The sequence below is a fragment of the Narcine bancroftii genome, chromosome 9 (assembly GCF_036971445.1).
Source record: "Narcine bancroftii isolate sNarBan1 chromosome 9, sNarBan1.hap1, whole genome shotgun sequence".
Classification (NCBI taxonomy): Eukaryota; Metazoa; Chordata; class Chondrichthyes; order Torpediniformes; family Narcinidae; genus Narcine; species Narcine bancroftii.
In genome coordinates, this window is record NC_091477.1 from 77,461,667 (window position 1) to 77,477,369 (window position 15,703).

Consider the following 15,703-nt stretch of genomic DNA (forward strand, 5'->3'; position numbering starts at 1 on the left):
GAGCTCATTGCTGTATCTGACCCGACCTTGTTGGTTTTCGTGCAGTTGGATAATCATGTTGAGGAACTTTGGGGGACATCCGATGCGCTCTAGTATTTGCCAAAGCCCTTTCCTGCTCACGGTGTCGAAGGCTTTGGTGAGGTCAACAAAGGTGATGTAGAGTCCTTTGTTTTGTTCTCTGCACTTTTCTTGGAGCTGTCTGAGGGCAAAGACCATGTCAGTAGTTCCTCTGTTTGCGCGAAAGCCGCACTGTGATTCTGGGAGAATATTCTCGGCGACACTAGGTATTATTCTATTTAGTAGAATCCTAGCGAAGATTTTGCCTGCAATGGAGAGCAACGTGATTCCCCTGTAGTTTGAGCAGTCTGATTTCTCGCTTTTGTTTTTGTACAGGGTGATGATGGTGGCATCACGAAGATCCTGAGGCAGTTTACCTTGGTCCCAACAAAGCTTGAAAAACTCATGCAGTTTGGCATGCAGAGTTTTGCCGCCAGCCTTCCAGACTTCTGGGGGGATTCCATCCATACCTGCTGCTTTGCCACTTTTCAGTTGTTCGATTGCCTTATATGTCTCATCCAGGGTGGGAACCTCATCCAGCTCTAGCCTTAGGGGCTGTTGAGGGAGCTGGAGCAGGGCGGAATCTTGGACTGAGCGGTTGGCACTGAAAAGAGATTGGAAGTGTTCTGACCATCGGTTGAGGATGGAGATCTTGTCGCTGAGGAGGACTTTGCCGTCTGAGCTGCGCAGCGGGCTTTGGACGGGGTGAGGGGCCGTACACAGCCTTTAGAGCCTCGTAGAAACCCCTGAAGTCGCCAATGTCCGCGCTGAGCTGGGTTCGTTTGGCGAGGCTAGTCCACCACTCATTTTGGATCTCCCGGAGTTTGCGCTGAAGATGGCTGCATGCGCGACGGAAGGCTTGTTTCTTCTCTGGACAGGACGGCTTTGTAAGGTGAGCCTGGTGGGCAGCTCGCTTCTTTGCCAGCAGCTCCTGGATTTCCTGGCTGTTTTCGTCAAACCAGTCCTTGTTTTTCCTGGAGGAGAAGCCCAGTACCTCTTCAGTGGATTGCAGTATGGTAGTCTTCAACTGATCCCAGAGGGTTTCAGGGGACGGGTCCGTGAGGCGGGTTGCATCGTCGAGCTTTGCTTTGAGGTTTGCCTGGAAGTTTCCTCTCGCTTCGTCTGACTGCAGGTTTCCAACATTGAACTTCTTTCTGGGGGCTTTATTGTTCCTGGGCTTTGGCTTGAAGTGAAGGTTGAGCTTGCAGCGAACCAGCCGGTGGTCAGTGTGGCATTCCGCGCTAGGCATGACCCTGGTGTGGAGCACATCTCGTTTGTCACTTTCTCGCACCAGGATGTAGTCCAGGAGGTGCCAGTGTTTGGATCGGGGATGCATCCAGGTAGTCTTAAGGCTGTCCCTCTCCTGAAAAAAGGTGTTTGTAATGACAAGCCGCTGTTCTGCGCAGAGCTCCAACAGGAGGCGCCCATTGTCGTTGCACTTGCCGACGCCATGCTTGCCCAGGATTCCTGGCCAGGTTTCTGAGTCTTTGCCGACACGAGCGTTGAAGTCGCCCAGGATGACAACCTTGTCGGCTGTAGGGGTGCGTTGGATGAGGTTGCGCAGGTCGGTGTAGAACTTGTCCTTTTCTGCTGGTTCCGCCTGGAGGGTTGGAGCATAGACACTGATGAGGGTGATGTGACGCTTGTTTTGAAGGGGGAGTCGCATGGACATGATTCGGTCCGAGAGGCCTGTCGGAAGGTTTTCGAGTTTGGAGGCAATGAATCTCTTGACCATGAAGCCTACACCAGATAGGCGTCGTTCATCCGAAGGCTTGCCAGACCAGTAGAGTGTGTAGCCCGCGCCGCGTTCTTGGAGGCTGCCTACATCTGCCAGGCGGACTTCACTGAGAGCGGCTATGTCGATGTCAAGTCTGAGGAGTTCATGTGCAATGAGGGCAGACCGACGTTCAGGTCGGTGGCTGTCAGCCTTGTCTAGCATGGTTCTGATGTTCCAGCATGCTAGCTTGAGTTTGTGAGCATGTTTTGAGGGGGAGGACGTGGAGGGGGAGGACGTGGAGGGGGAGGACGTGGAGGGGGAGGACGTGGAGGGGGAGGACGTGGAGGGGGAGGACGTGGAGGGGGAGGACGTGGAGGGGGAGGACGTGGAGGGGGAGGACGTGGAGGGGGAGGACGTGGAGGGGGAGGACGTGGAGGGGGAGGACGTGGAGGGGGAGGACGTGGAGGGGGAGGACGTGGAGGGGGAGGACGTGGAGGGGGAGGACGTGGAGGGGGAGGACGTGGAGGGGGAGGACGTGGAGGGGGAGGACGTGGAGGGGGAGGACGTGGAGGGGGAGGACGTGGAGGGGGAGGACGTGGAGGGGGAGGACGTGGAGGGGGAGGACGTGGAGGGGGAGGACGTGGAGGGGGAGGACGTGGAGGGGGAGGACGTGGAGGGGGAGGACGTGGAGGGGGAGGACGTGGAGGGGGAGGACGTGGAGGGGGAGGACGTGGAGGGGGAGGACGTGGAGGGGGAGGACGTGGAGGGGGAGGACGTGGAGGGGGAGGACGTGGAGGGGGAGGACGTGGAGGGGGAGGACGTGGAGGGGGAGGACGTGGAGGGGGAGGACGTGGAGGGGGAGGACGTGGAGGGGGAGGACGTGGAGGGGGAGGACGTGGAGGGGGAGGACGTGGAGGGGGAGGACGTGGAGGGGGAGGACGTGGAGGGGGAGGACGTGGAGGGGGAGGACGTGGAGGGGGAGGACGTGGGGGAGGACGTGGAGGGGGAGGACGTGGAGGGGGAGGACGTGGAGGGGGAGGACGTGGAGGGGGAGGACGTGGAGGGGGAGGACGTGGAGGGGGAGGACGTGGAGGGGGAGGACGTGGAGGGGGAGGACGTGGACCTGTCCTCGGGCCTGCGCAAAGGAGCTTTTAGGTGGAGTGCAGTGCGCGCAGTACTGGCCCCACCCTTTACACCCATGGTTCGTGTGCCGTGGCCAAGCAAGCTGGGACGTGGCAGCGAGGTCCTTGGGTCGTAGGTTTTATATCGGAGTGGCCTTCTCCTATGCAGGTTTCTGCATATGGTTATATGGTTATATGGTTATAGGTGTTACCATATAACCATATAACAATTACAGTACGGAAACAGGCCATCTTGGCCCCTCTAGTCCGCACCAATTTAAGTGAACTCCACTAGTCCTACCAGCCTGCTCCCTTGTCCAATATCCTCCCCATCCCCTCACATCCATGCACTTATCCAACGTTCTCTTAAATGACAAAATTGACCCTGTTGCAACCACCTCTTCTGGGATGTCATTCCACTCAGCCACTGCTCTCTGAGTGAAGAAGCTTCCTCTTATGTTACTTCTAAAGTTTTGCCCCATAACCCTTAACTTATGACCCCTCGTTCCAATTTCACCTACCCTCAAGGGGAAGAGCCTATTCACATCTACTCTATCAAATCCCCCCTCAATCTTCTACGCTCCAATGAATAAAAATGCAGTCTACTCAATCTTTCTTTGCTTTCTAGATACGGCAATCCAGGAACATTTTAGTAAATCTTCTCTGCACTCTCTCTACCTTATTGATATCCTTCCGATAATTTGAAATATTGCAAACAATGCATCAACTATATTATTCCTCCAATTTACGGGTGGCCTTGGTCTGGCAGTGCATGAGGTTGGTGAGGGAATGAGGCGTGTAATTGAAATGGACAGCCACTGAGAGATCCTTGCCTTTGTTGTAGACAGAGTGAAGGTGCTCAACGAAATGCTCTTCCAGTCTGCATCCAGTCTCTCTGGTGTAGAGAAAGCCACAACGGGAGCACCGTATGCAATAGATGACCCTCGCAGATTCGGAAATGAAGTGTTGCTTCACTAGGAAAGACCATTTGGAGCCCCCCCAGTGCTGTTGATGGAAGAAGTGTGGGTGCTATATATCATAAATAAATATCCTCTCCTCTGACCTTATGTTTGAAGGAAAATCATTACTGAGGAAGATAAAGATGGCTGGCTCTTGAGCACTACTCCGAGGATATCCTGCATCACTTTCCTGGGCTTGAGATGATTGGCCAATGACAATACCTATCTTCTTGTGTGCAACTTACGACTGCTACATGGACCAAGCTGTAATGAGATTTTGGACAAATCGCAGTGGGAGTGAAAGGGGGAATAGATGTGGCAGCCAACAGAGTGCTCAGAGATGGCCAGATAATCTTGTTTCCAAGTAATCCCCTGGTCTCATTCCACCTGCCCATGTCCTCTGTGCAACATGAAATTAACATGTGTTTGGTCTTTCCCAGTGGCTTCTAGGCATTTTTGACCTAACATGCTAACTCTGATGTTCTTTCCACACATGACATCTCACCTATTGAGTGCTTTCAGCACTTTCTGTGTTGGGTAAAAGGGACCTGATGCAAAAGGTTGACTGGTCATTTCTGCCTGTGGATGCTGCTGGGCTTGCTGAGACCTTCATTGTTTGCTTCCTCTGACTTTTCGTTTCTATGACTCTTTGATTCTTATCATTCTTTTTGATAATACCAGAAAGATTGTAATGAATGTAAAAGGAAGAAATGTGATATGATCCCTACTGCAAAAACATGCACTTTGTTATCATGTTATGCGTCACCTTGGCTGCAGCAATAGGATGCTTGCTTTTGAACTCTGATTCCTCAGACCTGAATGGATGACGTACATGTTCAGTATTTCTGTTATTACAAAATGGCTCATCAGTTTTCCCAGGATTCTGGATGGCAGTCCTCCTTCACACTGCCATTTTCCAAATCTTTCAAGCAAAACTTTTGTTGTATTTTGTGACCAAAGGAGAACTTGTATCTTTAGAGGGACATTTATCGAACATTTAAGGTAAGCATGATAATGAACCGTATTATTATTCTTTTCTCCACTTCGTCCTCCGAAACAAAGTGGGTAGAGCCAGAGTTTTGAGAAATTCAGGAAATAAACCAATGGTGTGAGATTTGGAGGCCAGCAGACAGGATTAAGTGGAGACACAAGGGATTGCAGATGCTAGAATCGGAAGCAAAATCTGGAGGAATGCAGTGGGACAGAGAGCATCAACGGAGGGAAATGGACAGTTGACATTCCAGGTCAAAATCCTGCTTCAGAACTGCAGGTTTTGGAACTGTAACATTGGCTGTCCATTTCCCTCCATGGATGGAATTAAGTGCTCAGTGATGGACAGCAGAATATATGGGAAAGGGGAGATTGTGGTAAATCACTGTTGCATGTATTTGTCTGATCGGGCACACCCATTGGCTGTCTGTTGGTGCAAGACAGTCAAGCAGTGTGGATGTGCCTTTATTCGTTCGTGAACAAAAGCCTATTGATTTCTCAATGTCAGTCTTTGAGTAATTGATGATGCATCAGAGATATGTAGAGAATATAAGAGATAATGGAATAAGGGAAAGAAACCGAGACAGAATGAAGAGTAGCATGGTCAGAGTGGTAGGGAATGTGTTGGGGAATGGAGGAGTTTACAGAATAGTAAAATGAAGGAGAGGAGAAATGCAAAAGGAGGAGGAAGAAAGGAAGAGGGAGACTAACAGTTACAGTCACAGTAAAACAGATTGTCTTCACCTTAGAAATTAGAAGGTCATTGTGTTGCTACAAGAAGGGAGAATGGCATTTGAAAGGTAGTATTTTAATATAATTATAAACCATAGCTTCTTATGGCCTTGCAGGAAAATCCTGGAGGGAGAGAGAGAGAGTGTGTGCGTGCATGTAAGGATTTAAAATGTTACAAGTCATTATTATTTAATTTAAGTGATTCTAATAACATGATACTTCTGACTGCCTGTTCATTGATTAAATTTGAACTCAATGGTCAATAGCTGTGGGGATCAGAAAAAAATATATAATTCCACTGTACATTTTGATTCATATTTATGACAGGAATCTTCTATTTCTGTCTTTATGTGATGTTACAATATTAAACTTAAAATTTACTTTGTTTATTTTAATATGAAGCAGAAATTCCACATGGGTCAAGACATGCTATTTTTACTTGAAGCGAAAGTTGCAATTGATGAGCATTTGATTGCTTTAATAAATGCTGAAACAATGATCATCTCGGTTTGGAGATGGGCCTGAAATTTGGACAATCCTCAAGCATTTACAATTGTGCCCAGGGTGTTTGTGGGAATCAGAATCCTTATTCCTGTACAAAATAATAGGATTCCACTTCCAGCAAGTTGCAGAAATGTAAACATTGGTATCAACAAACTGCCATTTCTTCACCACACCTAATTTTATTTCTTTTACCTTTCGATCACATTGATATCCTTTGTCGTCAAGCTCTCTTTGCCTTTCATTTTTCAGCAATACTAAAATCCGGACATGTATTGATATCTTTAAAGACCAAATCCTGTATAAAATTAACAGGGAGAATAAATAATTGTGTGCAGTTTCCCCCCCACCCCCCCCCACCCCATTTGTAGGATTCAACAGTGCACATCAGCCAATGGATAATTAGTGAACCACAGTAAATGTTAAGCAGACAAATTAATCTGTTCTATAGTTAAATCAGAGCTGTTATAAAAAGACTAAGATGCATGAATGAATGAAGTGTTTATCTTTATTCTTTCATGCAACATCAGTAACAGTATTTTAGAGGAAATCAATTTCAACACAATGATATGATTCAAGCTCAAAAGTGGTAAAATTCTAAATAAATACAACAGTAATGAGCCATGAGAATCAGTATTATTGCATCTTCCGTTTCTGTCATCTGTCTTGATCAAGGGATCAAGGGAAAGCCAGCTGACATGGCAAAGCTGTATTGAAACATAGCATCAAGTTACGTTGTAAATAAACAAAAATGGTGGCTCTGCCAGAGCTGTAATGGCAGGGCTGCCACTGGTGAAGACCCAGGAGAGCAGGCATGGAGAGGGAGTGCTTCTGTTTGGAGTGCAGGTGTCCACTCATGATGTCAATGGCCACATCGGGTCATTATACAGCCTGTTAAAGTGGCCAATGGTGTTTTCCTTTAATAATTTGAAAACACAGATTCATGCCCAAAATGGCAGTGCCCATGTATAGCAGCAGAGCTCATGGTATAGCAAACTGGTGCAGGGCACAAGAATCAGAAGGAGAAGCCTAGGGGGAAGACACTACAGGGAAGGAGACTATGGCAGCAGGCCCTGGATGACTGCATATTTCTGTCCATGGATGCTGCCCAACTCATTGATTCCCTCTAGCATTTCTTTGTTCACTCAAAATTTCAGCATCTTCATTTTGAGTGTTTCACAGTTTTTAGGTTGAAGTGAATGTATCTTTGATTTTGCATCGTTGAGCTCAACCTTCCTCATTAGGTTCAACATGAATGCCTGGCAGCTTGGCTTCTTATTGGATTGTTGGGACAATGCAATGAAACCCAATTGCAATAATTATCTTTCCCAATTACACCACTGACATTTGGGTAATTTTTTTCAGAGTGATTTATCTCACTGTTTTCATAATCTAATGAGAGATAAACAATTGGACATTCTGAAAATATGTTCAGATTTGGATGATACAGAAGTTCTGGACTTGGGTGCTTCTGTCCATCAAATGAAATTTGGAGCAATGTGAAACCACTACCTCGAAAGGTCTGCTGTCAGTGACTTGTTATTGCTTCAGGCTCCTATCCACAGCTGCAAAATATGCTGAAGACTGAATCACAGTGAGTAAACCAACCATAAGGACCTTTTTGATCCATATTGTTCTCTTAAGTGTTATATAACCCAGACTTCAAAGGAAATCCTTGGAACTATTAGGAAGCTAGAGACTAGTTGCTATTCATGCCCGTGCAAGCATTGAATTGAAGGGACAGGGTTGCAATGCTGTGCAGGGTTGCATGTGAATTTTGTTTTTCTTGATGGAATTGAGTGCATGCTTATCTTTTGCTGACGGTGCTGAAGTAAAATTAATTAAACAAACATTTGTCAGATAATTGACTGCAGTGTCACTCAAGTAGAATGATCTGGAATTTTCTGAACAATCTGGTCAATGATTTTAATCTTTGAGTGACATCCAAGTAGTTTTTGTGTGTTAAATTTAATATATCATATGCATCATAAACTTGCTTTTGGTTTCACAAGAATTTTCATCAACTTGATTTCCATTCTATGAATTCTAGAAAGCAGAATGGTGCATTTAGCTTTCTTGTCCTGTTGATTCAATCTCACAATACTTAAAATTCAAAATGGTCTCTTGGAAGTTGTGTGCTTACAATCAGTATATAGCATCGTGAGCAGCCAAAGAATCCCACAAACCCACTCCGCAAATGTGCACATTAGATTGAACATTAGGGTCCTCAAAGAAATCCTTGACACATATCTCTTTGAAGATCTACTCAGCTGCTCTGAAGGATTAGATATGGGCATTACTACTTCAAAGTAATTTAAAAACAATCTCAACCACTCATAGTAGATCAATGCCTTAGGAAGAGAGGTGACTTGTAGGACACATTGAAGAGAAGCAAACAACCAGCGCTGGGGCCTTCTTAAATTTCCAGCCGAGGATTTCCTGTCATTGCACATTCCCTCTGATGGACAAGCATCACTTCGAATTCCTCTTTGAGCTGCTATTCAGCTACTGCCTCACCCTAGCCCCTGGGAATGACTGCCCTTCATCACCATTGATCATATAATTTGGTTCATTTCCCACACTTAAAATTGTGTTAGTCCCACTGGTGTCCCAACTAAACAGGTTGCACATTTTAATTCCAGTTTCCATTGTGAGTAAAGTTGGAGTTCTGGTAGACTTGCATCCTTTTTTTTTACAGTGTCTTTGTCGGTTTCTTTCATGAAATCACCCTATTCAATATTGTTGTCAATGGATTTCCTGTTTAAGTAGACTGGTCAAGTGACAATACAGATTGGGCAATTTTAGCTACTCAACAAGAAGACAGAATATGGAGAATTAACAAACCAAGGTTGCCCTAAATTTAGTAGCCTCTCGCTGTGTCATAGACTAAGGTTTACCCCTCAGCAAGCTTGTCTATGTACTATTTTTCTCTCCGCCAGAGAGGGGAACACTGCACCAGGAATACAGAGAGCTACCAATTCTCCTGTCGACATTCCCTTTGGCATAATGCAGATCAACACTGGAGAAGTGGAAGTCCCTCCATATTTCCATTCCAATGTTTGACACCTCCATAACATTTCCTGAAGGTTTTCTCTTATTGGTCACTCTCATGATAGGTGATTTATACAATACCAGCAATAGAGCAATGCTCGATATGGAGGGGTTATTTTGAGATTTAATGTGCATTTTAAGGATATAATTTTTTTAATATATATGTGTGTGTATATACACTTAAAAATTAAATAAAATATAATAAAAATTAGAACAATGCTGAATGTTGTGAACTCCAACAAATGGATTCACCTTTGATCTCTCAGGAACACAGTCTCGAGTACTATACCCTTGTGCTTATTCAGTGGTTTCACCCCACCTCCCTTCTTTAACTTCACTGCTTATTCTAAACACATGATAGCAAGAAATATTAAGTGCCTAGATATATCATTCAGCCATTTTTCATTTCTGTTTTACTCACAAATCCAAACACTGCATATTGTACTGGAATGAACTGACAAATGCCTCATGGGCTTGCTGTACTCTTGCCGTGTGACAACATATCGAGTGAATTGAATTCAAAAAGTGCTGTTAATTTTGTTTGTAATGCTGGTTGCCATATTGAAGAATGTTTCTAAAGGAATCTAAGTACCATCTTCCAAGAATGTTTTCCACATTTTACCTTACGACCATGGTGACTTTGGCTCATTTGTTGATAAAATAATAGTAACATTTTCAAATGGTGAAGATGTTTTAAAATAGTGATTAATTTAATAATAGAATTTGAATGTTTTGAAATGGTGAAACACCTTATTTGCTGTCTAGGTCTGTTGCATAAAATATTTTTAAAATGAAATAATTAAAAAACATTTTCTTAATTCTTTGCCTTTCATCAGCCGCTCAACTTCTTGATCATTTTTTAATTCAATCTAAGTAGAGAACAATGCGGACCAAAGTTTAATCTTGGTTTGGCAAGACTGAAGGAATTTGATCAGGCTTACATTTTCATTCATTGTTTGTGAGAAAACAGCTATTTCTGAGGATATAAGTTCATTAAAGCAATGAGTTGGAATGAGACCAGAGAAAATAGTTCAAGCCTAATGCTTTCATTGAGAAGAACTCAGCATTTGAAGTAAGTCTGTAATGAAAACTACTTGTGCTTTTAAGAATTATTTTTCCCAAATGAAAACTGGAATAAATCTAAACCAATTAAATTGTCTAGCTGTTGTCATTTTAGCTACTGCTCACAATATTTATAGTTCTTCAAGGGTTAATAGTGAGTGGTCTTTGATTCATTATCTTGCTAAAAAAAATTACATGCATGTTACAGTAAAACATCCATTAGGCACAAGGCAGAGAGGGTGACAAAAACTCTATTAAGATGTACTCAACAACACTGAACTCTTGAAATAGAATATTTTGCCTAGGGAGTTATGTTTATACCTTAATAATCCATCATACAAGATGTCATCTTATTTCATCGGAATAAAACCATTGCAGCCCATTAATGGAAAGCACATCTGGATTTGGTCAAGTGCAGGGTAACTACCTTGAAGTCTCTAAAGACTGTTAATTTAGGTGGTTAAGAATTTAAAAAAAAAACAAAGATAACAATGACTGAAAATATCAATTACTTTGAGGCAGGAAAGTTGAAACATTCTATTTATTTTAATGCAGAAATTCAGGAATTAACTACACTGGATCTGCTATACTAAGTCTATTTTAAGTCTTTCAGACATCCCTAATGACAAGCCAATTGAAATTCTTTATTTTTTAATATTCTATTTATGATTTTCATGAGGGGTTTATAGATGGCAGGCATGTAACGGCACAATCAAGGAATTTTGCTGCTACATGGGGCAGTCTAATAAGGAATGTGCAGGAATTTTGAGTCAATTTCTGCACCGTAATTTATTCTGCAGGGCCCCTGCAACTTTTTGGAGGAAGCCTGCGGTGTAAATCGTACCGGAAAAATTCATTGTCAGTCATCCACTCTACTGCACATCCAAAAAAGGTGCCTATTGTGTGTGATAGTACAGGATACAATCACCAATGTTTATTTGTATATATTTGCTTAGAGTTGTTGTGATTGGCTGAGTCGTAGCCACGCCTACTGGCAGGTCACAAAGGGCTGCTCCCAACCAGAGCCAGGTCAGTCTGGATTGGTCGACCGTGCTGTAATACGCTCCAGTCTTTTGCTGATAAAAGCCTTGGTTTGAGTTAACAAGTCTTTGGATCAATCGATGCGCTACATTGTGAATGACCACTCAGGCAGCAATTATGCTCATTTTTTTTCAGCAAATGTATTTTTCCCCCCAAAATTGCAGACTAAAAACTATTGTTGACTCATAAAATTCAACAAACCATTCAATCGTTCCAACATTCTTGTATATATACAGGAATATCCCCCTCTTCCCACCACCCACATACAATTTAATATGCCATCAAGTATTTATGTTAATACAGACATCAATGGGCCCCTACGGAAACCTAAACAGAGAAAAAGAAAGAAAAGAACTAAAATGAAAAGAAACCACGTCGTCTGCACCAAATCCTGTTTCATTAGTTACACTCCTTTTCCTACTGAGAACAGATTATTAGAGTATCTCTATTTCTAGAGTGGGTGGACTAATGCACCAGAGTGCTGATATATCTCAGATAAGGTCGCCATACTCCAACGAATGTGTCATGCTTCTTCCTTGGGTTATATGTGATTTTCTCCAGGGGAATGCAACTCTGCATTTCCATGTTCCATCTTTTTGATGGATATTTATTTAAAAAAAGGTTCTTGGCAAAATATTGAATCCAAGTGAATGGCAAAGAAATTCTAAATTCTTCAATGTTTATAAAACATTGTCATGCATTTTACTTTAGAATTAGGAGCTTTGCAATTTTAGATAGTGTCTCAAGAAACTCTCTCAGGATGTGGGAATATTGACTATTTATTCTCCAAACCCAATTGTCCTGCTTGGAGCCCTTTGCTGAATTAGGAAGGACAAGGGCATAAGAGGAGTGACATTACCAGGCAGTAGAGGCATTCAGCTCAAGGCCTCCCTGTATATGGATTATTGTGCACATGGGTGCACAAACACACATTTTTTCAACCAGTGCACAAAAGGAATTAATGTGCGTACAAAAGATTAGTGACCTAAAATAAAATCTTAACTAAATATGTTACTTAGTAGAATGCAATCATTCTTGTATTAATTTAAAACATGCCAATACAGTTTTATTAGCCATGAGAGATTGGCTGTGCCAAAATTACCTTGAATTCATTTCAAGTTTACATTTGCACAAGCATTCAATGTGCAGATGCTTTTGTCACAGGAAAAATATTTGCACAACGTAAGGTTTTTATGCTCACTGACTACTAAAAATGAGAGGAACATTGACATGGACAACATTGACATCTTCTGTTCAGATACATGATAGGTCTGGAGATTGACCAGCATATGACGGGATTTTGAGAAGAAGAGCGAGACAATGCTCTTCAGTAACTTGCCCGACCAATTCACCATCCCCTTCACAGTCAGATCTGACTGCATGAAGGTGCTGGTGATCTGGTTTCGATGGGCTGAAGCAAGCAACTAGAATTGGTTGGGGTGGATTACAAAGGTTCACCCACCAAAAATTAGGTCAGTGGGCAAAGCACTCCCTCTCAATAACGGGGAAGAACCTGGTCATCAGTTGTGAGGTGCTCTCGGTACTGCTGTATGTGGGGTGTGGCCAATTTCCCACACCTCTGTCCTGGCAGTTACCAGAGCAGTTGTCCAATTCATATCTGGGTCCAAATTGGATAGGGTTCAAAGGAGTACCATGTAAAAGTCATCAGACAGTAGGGGCAAGAGCATACCAATGTGATCCTCATCCTGATGACCATCTTCATATGTGGCTACATCAGGCTGTGCATGGATCCTATGTACAAGGGCACTAAGTGCTGCTATGTGCTGAGGTTCTACATGGGCCTGGCCAGTTAGCTGGGCTTTGCCACACCACCTATCATTTTTGGAAAAGTTTTTCCAGAACAACAGTGGTAAGTATTGAACATCTACAGAAACGAAGAGATGAGGACTCGATAGATCCTGTGGGATGGTTCCCTGAGCAGATCATCCAGGTTATCTGACAGAATGTTTCATTGCCAGGGCTCACAAACAAGCACCCAGGACTTGGCCTGGCAGGTGGTGAGAGGTGACCTCCAAGTGAGATCCTTCTTGAACAACCAGAACATTACCCTCCACATATGATGTCCTCGGGATGGCTATGGTGGAGTGGAGTCTGTCGCCCACTTCTTTGCTGAATGCAGATTTGCAAAGAGTATGTGGCGAAGGATGCAGGAGTCCTTGTCACAGTTTATCCCAAGTGGCAACATGACAAGGATGCTCTCTTGAGTCCAACCTCCAGAATTATTGGAAGGCCATCAGCTCCATGAAAGATCCACTTTGCTCTGCTCGAAAACTGCTGGTCTTTCAGTATATTGAGATGTTGGTCTGGGAATGCTGCCAACTGGTGCATTCCAGGATGCAGGAGTACATGCTGAGGGATGCACTGAACCATGGTGCAGCCAATGTGAGGGCGCTGTGGGGAAAGACTACAGTCTAGAGTTCTCCCATTACTGGGTACTGAGGGGCTGACTGAGAGGAAGCCTCTCAACCAACGCTGTGGGGGGGGGGGGAGGTGGGGAAGGGAAACAACAAGGTGCCATAGGGGTGGTAAAAGGGTATGGAAAGAATAAATTCAACAATGTACATACAGCAATGAGCTCTCTGAACCGTTCTCCATTAACAATGGCGTGAAGCAAGGCTGTGTTCTCGCACCAACCCTCTTTTCAATCTTCTTCAGCATGATGCTGAACCAAGCCATGAAAGACCCCAACAATGAAGATGCTGTTTACATCCGGTACCGCACGGATGGCAGTCTCTTCAATCTGAGGCGCCTGCAAGCTCACACCAAGACACAAGAGAAACTTGTCCGTGAACTACTCTTTGCAGATGATGCCGCTTTAGTTGCCCATTCAGAGCCAGCTCTTCAGCGCTGCTTTGCGGAAACTGCCAAAATGTTTGGCCTGGAAGTCAGCCTGAAGAAAACTGAGGTCCTCCATCAGCCAGCTCCCCACCATGACTACCAGCCCCCCCACATCTCCATCGGGCACACAAAACTCAAAACGGTCAACCAGTTTACCTATCTCGGCTGCACCATTTCATCAGATGCAAGGATCGACAATGAGATAGACAACAGACTCGCCAAGGCAAATAGCGCCTTTGGAAGACTACACAAAAGAGTCTGGAAAAACAACCAACTGAAAAACCTCACAAAGATAAGCGTATACAGAGCCGTTGTCATACCCACACTCCTGTTCGGCTCCGAATCATGGGTCATCTACCGGCACCACCTACGGCTCCTAGAACGCTTCCACCAGCGTTGTCTCCGCTCCATCCTCAACATCCATTGGAGCGCTTACACCCCTAACGTCGAAGTACTCGAGATGGCAGAGGTCGACAGCATCGAGTCCACGCTGCTGAAGATCCAGCTGCGCTGGATGGGTCACGTCTCCAGAATGGAGGACCATCGCCTTCCCAAGATCGTGTTATATGGCGAGCTCTCCACTGGCCACCGTGACAGAGGTGCACCAAAGAAAAGGTACAAGGACTGCCTAAAGAAATCTCTTGGTGCCTGCCACATTGACCACCGCCAGTGGGCTGATAACGCCTCAAACCATGCATCTTGGCGCCTCACAGTTTGGCGGGCAGCAACCTCCTTTGAAGAAGACCGCAGAGCCCACCTCACTGATAAAAGGCAAAGGAGGAAAAACCCAACACCCAACCCCAACCAACCAATTTTCCCTTGCAACCGCTGCAATCGTGTCTGCCTGTCCCGCATCGGACTTGTCAGCCACAAACGAGCCTGCAGCTGACGTGGACTTTTTACCCCCTCCATAAATCTTCGTCCGCGAAGCCAAGCCAAAGAAGAAAGAAATAGACATGACTGTCGTTAAGAGTGTAAAAATATGAACTTGTTTGTAAATAATTTTTATTGATGGTATATCTAATGACAATGTGTAGAAACAACAAGGTGCAACAGGGGTGGTAACAGTGTATTGAGAGAACAATGCAAAATGTACATTGATGAGAATGTATAGATATGACTGACATTATGAATGTAAAAAGTCTTGAATGGTTTTCATGTTTTGTAAATAATTTATTATGAATAAAGTATAGTTTTGGAAAATAAAAGTTGTTAGTGAGCTGCCCTCTTGAACAACTGCAGTTCTTCCATTACAGGTTAGGAAAGAACTGCAGGATCCAAGGACTCAGTCACAATGAAGGAACTGTGAGTGAGTGACTGAGAGGAAAACTTGCTAGTGCTACTGTTTCCTTGGCCTTGACCTTCTCCACGCTTCAGCTTGCTGGTTTAAAAAGTGCAGTGGAACATGCTTGCTGAATTATTGTGCATTTTGTAAATGTAGTAAATTTATATAATATGGAGCATATGGAAGGATTTAGGCGTCAGCTAATGACATCACTGTAATGGGGCTCTCTGATGCCACATTCATTCAAATACTGTTTTGATTCTCAGGCGATCAATTCTGCATCTGGATTTCAAGACTTGGTTCATTTTTGAACCAAGGCTGGAATAAA

At 44.2% G+C, this 15,703-nt stretch overlaps 1 long non-coding RNA gene across 1 annotated transcript in view; it reads left to right on the forward strand.

Annotated features, from left to right (window-relative positions):
* Positions 1–15,498, forward strand: part of LOC138742984 (uncharacterized) — a 55,996-nt gene extending 40,498 nt beyond the window's left edge. The window contains exon 2 of the long non-coding RNA XR_011344567.1: positions 15,347–15,498. This is a non-coding gene — a long non-coding RNA (uncharacterized lncRNA). The remainder of the gene's footprint in view (positions 1–15,346) is intronic.
* Positions 15,499–15,703: the final 205 nt, after the last annotated feature.